Source organism: Fistularia commersonii, chromosome 22 (assembly GCF_037954325.1).
Source record: "Fistularia commersonii isolate RoL2024-O1a breed Wild chromosome 22, RoL_Fcom_v1.0, whole genome shotgun sequence".
Taxonomy (NCBI): domain Eukaryota; kingdom Metazoa; phylum Chordata; class Actinopteri; order Syngnathiformes; family Fistulariidae; genus Fistularia; species Fistularia commersonii.
In genome coordinates, this window is record NC_141305.1 from 7079307 (window position 1) to 7084326 (window position 5020).

Below are 5020 nucleotides of genomic sequence, written 5' to 3' on the forward strand. Positions count from 1 at the left end.
CACACAAACACACACCCATCCCTTTCCACCACCTCCTCTGCCGCCTGCCGTTCACGTGGTGCTTTCACGGTCCCGTCTACACTTTGTGGCTTCGAACATGGCGAACATGAAGATTCCCATATCCAGATTTTAAACCAAAGGAAGGGGAGGGGTCAGAATCCTAAACGAGGGGCCGCTGATACTTGGTTGGCTCTATTCAATGGAGAATCCCCTTTGACGAAACAACAAACCAACCTTCTTCTAACGGATTTCTATTTAGTCACGGGTCAAAATTATGATGTGGGGAAAAAAATACAGCCTGTGGTTCGTTATCAATGGTCACCCAAACGTAACTTGATCAATATCAATTTAAATCAGATGATTTAAATATGAAAAAAAGAAATCAATCGCCTGAAACAGCGTCCCCCGTTCCCCTTGTGTTCTTTTTTTTCACGTTAATAAAACGGAAGGTGTTGAACATCCAGTCGTGTACAGCAGGCGGCGCCTCAGCTGATACCAAGCAGGTTTCTTTATGGTGAAAAGTCACATGTCCCTGGCTGAGAACTGCAGGATTAAAAAAAAAAGAAAACACACTCAACTCTCCAGTAACTGCTGACTGAAGACCATTTATGTTGAAGACTCTATTTCTAGGGGGGTTTCTGGGTTCAAACGGTTGTTTTTGGCTAATTGGGGATGCTGTCGCGTAATAACCGCAGTTCTAATAACGCTGTCGTTTCCCCGGAGCGCCTTGCGTTTGTTTACACGTTGGCCTCAAATGCACCATTTGGCGGTAAAATCCGTAATCTCTTCTTTTTCCTGCTGCCATACAAACAGGTCCCTGTAATGGCTGCTGGTAAACAGACTGAAAGGCTTTATGACATGCTTATTAATAGAGTCAAAGTATATAAACGGCACGAATGAATGTAGGTTTTTCGGTTTGAAGATCTACGGAAACGCTTGTTCAGACCAATGAGCAGATCCATATTGACAAAATGCCTATTTATCTAAGCCGTCATATAGTACATTTAATAAACACATTTTAGGCCTTATGAGGACCTTATCACTATTTAGTTATCAGTCATTACAAGGACCTTCTTCTAGACGATTCTGACCGGAGTGAAGAGCTTCTAAAACAAGCCGCTTCTGCTTCTTTGCTCACGGTCTCACCGTTTTCAGCTGAACGCGCAAGTATTTTTCTTCTTTTTTTTTTCTCTTGCAATCCCCTACTTCTTGGTTTTTTTTTCAGAGAAACCCATTTTCCTGAAGGTGTTGCGGAACCCCCGTGACTCGATTCTAGTCCATGTTTGCGCGTGGCTGATGATTTTTTTTTTGTTTGTTTTGTTTTTAGGAACTTTTAAAGGAACTCATCTCAAAAGTGGCAGAACACTCGAGTTCCCCCCCCCCCCCCCACAACCCCTTCCCCCTCCAACGTCCCTTTTTCTTGTTTTTTTTTTCTTCTTTTTTTGCACTCGTACATCGCCTAACACAAGGTGAAAAATCTATTGTGTTCTGATTTACGCCTCAGACTCACTGCAAAACACACACACACACCAACTAAATGCACTCGCTTCAACAGTAGTTTGGGATTTGCGATCCGAGGTGCCTGCCCGGACTTGACTCGCCTGTAGATAGTCGTTTGTTCTTTGGGATGGGGTCGGGGGGAGGGGGGGTTGGGAGATTTCGGGGGGGAGGGGTCGTTAGTTGTATGATAAGCTTCTGCTGACTTCTTCGTGCGACCTGTCTGTCTGTGCCTTTTTTTGATATAGTCTTGATATCCAAACAAGATTTGGACGTGCAGCTTTTGTTCGGTCGGGCCTCTTGTCGTAGCCGCAGTATTCGCTCTTTGAAGATGAACACAATCAAGTGGGGAGGGAGGGATGGGGGGGTCCACACTTATCTTTCAGTTCTGTAAATTTTAGAGATTTGTTGCCACCGCTGTGTGATTTGTGACTGTATTGAAAAGATGAAAAGCAAAAATTTATATATATATATATATTTTTTTTTTTTTTTGGGCTCTACTTACCCTTTTTTTTTCCTCTCGGTCCCTCCCAGAGCCTTTCTCCTTTTTTTTCCTGTTTTTTTTTTTTTTTTTGTGCAGATATTTTTATTGTAAAATGAATGTTATGTTTCTATCAGACACTAATCTCGTTCAGAGTCGTCTCCCAGCGGAACGTCACTGTATGTTTTGATCAGTATTGTGTAGTTTTAACATTTCAGAAAGGAGGTTTAAAAAAACAAACAAACAAAACATACGCTTGCGTTTTTTTTTTTAAAGGAAAATGGTTTGAACTTAAACTTATTGGTCACTTTTTTTTGTTTGTTTTTCTTGTGTGAAGGATTTGATTTGTTGCTCTTATTAAAGACTGAGTGCCACTTTGGGGGTAAAAAAAACAGAACATGTTTATTTCTTTGTTTTGCAGCTCTGCCATGATGTCATTTTAAAAACAACTGTATTTTCATGAAATGCCTATAAATCCTCTGTAAGCCAAGAAAAGCCCATACTCACCGCGCACCTCCACTGCCGTTCATTTTCTTTTGAAACACTTCAGTATTCAAAAAAAGAAGCAACATACCATCAGCTATGATCACATACAGGATTTCAAAATAAAAGCTTCTTGGAGCGACCCATTTCTCTATTCAATGTGTTTAATTAGAAATTTCTCAATAAAAGAAAATGTGTTTTACCCCAATAACTCCATGTGTGGTTTTTGAGTTGTTTTTTTTTTATTGATATTTTTTTAATTCATGTTCTCAATTTTTTAAAGCAGGACACCTCAGTTAGGACATTTTAAGGGAAATTGGTGTTATTGTGGCTGCAGCAGACCAAAGAATTTCCTCAAAGGGGCTTCAGTTGTAATAGCTGTTATCCCCTTTATTCTAGGTTTTTCCCCTTGACTCTAAATTTTCAGCTGATTTTCCCTGGGACTCTTAGCATCATGTATTCTGACTTTGCAATCAGAGCGTCTGGATGGTGGTTCACTTAAAAACATTGGATTATTAAAGCAATCCTCAGCAAATTATTCTTTTGTAGTGAAATTAATTATTTTGTTTTATACACTAATTATCTTCCTAACTTTTGCTAATAGTTATTCGCTATTGTATTTTTTTTTAAGTTTTAAGGACCTTTTTAATAATATTTGTATGTCAATTTTACTTGCTGGACTCAAATACCCTCACCTAGTTCCACGAGTGGCCGCTAGGGGCGCCACTGAGTCTCCTGAATATAGAGCTTTGCCATTTGGTCCCTGGACACCTTTTCACCCCAAATGAGGTCAAGAGGTTTCGGTCAGTAATTGAAGTCAGTTTATCCTCCTCCTGGGTGAGGATTAGGGATTATTTCCTGCATAATCTGACGAGTGTTTGACTTCCTTACAGTATCAACTCTGCATCTGTGTATGCAGAGAAATAGGCCTGTACACTTTTGTATAAAAATTCTACTTTCAACATATATATACATATATATTGACAGGAAGTTAGACTATTACTTTACGTAGCAAATTAAAACAGTAACTTGCCTTATCTTCGTAACATTGTAACAATTTACACAAAGAAACTGAAGATTTCAAGGCCAACAAAGGTCATAAAATCTATTGTGTTTAATTTGGAGGATTAAAGACTGCCTTATAACTTTGACTTAAACCCATCTGATCTGGTTTAAAAGAAAGTGAAAAGAATGGCAGGGGAAAAAAACAGGTTTGCTTCATACCTTTTTCCTGCAGAGGGCGTTATTGTATCAACAAACGCCATCTACTGCAGTTGCGCATCCTGTCCAATCAGCAGCCTGACGAATCCATTTATGCCATTCACATTTTCAGCCGACGAATCTCTGCCGGCTGCGTACGTGAACTACGTCCTGTCAAAATAAAAGCTTCTTTGCAGGTCACAAACAAGAGCTTTATTTCGAAGGCTTCAATGACCAAATTTAAGAATATATGCATGCAAATACCCGCAAAAACAGAAAAAGGGAACGTCAGAAAATATTTTATTTAACATATTAAACTTTAAAAATGCTGTTGTATACATAGTTAACTATATACTTCAAACAATAAACAAAATATGTTTTTTAAAAGTTCTATATTAACCGTAAAATAAAACGTCACCTGTGCTCTTCTCCTATTGGGCCGATCGTTCACGGGTTTTGTTTACTTGTCTGGCTTCGACCACGTGCTCGCAATGCGGCCGCGCATGCGCATCGCGGTATCGCCGCCTGTTGGCACGTGTCTGTCTGGGTGGCGCGCGCACAGCCAAAAACAAGCATCGGCCACGCGGGCACGCTTTTCCAGCGTGTCCGGCCTCGCTCGGATTGGCTGTTGGTTTCAAGCCCCGCCCATCCACCTATCGGATTGGTCAGACACAAACCCTGCTTCCCGTTGATTGGACGCTATTTGTAGAAGCGGCTTTGTAGCTAGGCTACTGTTGCATTCACAGACAACTCGGAGGTTTAGCGATGTATGATTTTTCTTAAAGCCTTCACTTTTGGACTCTTAATAATCATTTAAAAATGTATCAGATTATCGAATTCATGTAAAACAGTGAATGAATGAGTTTATGCATGTGTGTGTGTGTGTGTGTGTGTGTGTGTGTGTGTGTGTGTGTGTGTGTGTATTGACAATTAATATTTAAAGAACGATACCACGTTTAATAATGCAACAATCGTTTGCTATTGTAGTCTTACATAGTCTCATAAACATTATCTTTTAATTAATAAGAATTGTACTTATATTCTATTTTACTACATATTATTATAATGATTATTAATGCATATTTCTATTTTGTTTAATTTATTCTGAAGAATATTTATTTATTTATGTATTCATTTTTTTTTTTTTTTTTTAATTCTTCCGTATTTGGTGTCGCTGTTCCTCTTAACGGCTCCATTTCCACGGTGTTGTTTATCCCGCCTGCAACCATTTGGTTTCTCCCACATGACTTAAACGTACCACTTTTTTTTTTTCAGGAATAAAGATCCACTTTATTCGCTCATTCGGTATCTCAACTTTCACCGTCATCACGATCGGCTGTGCAGACCGGAAACGCTAAG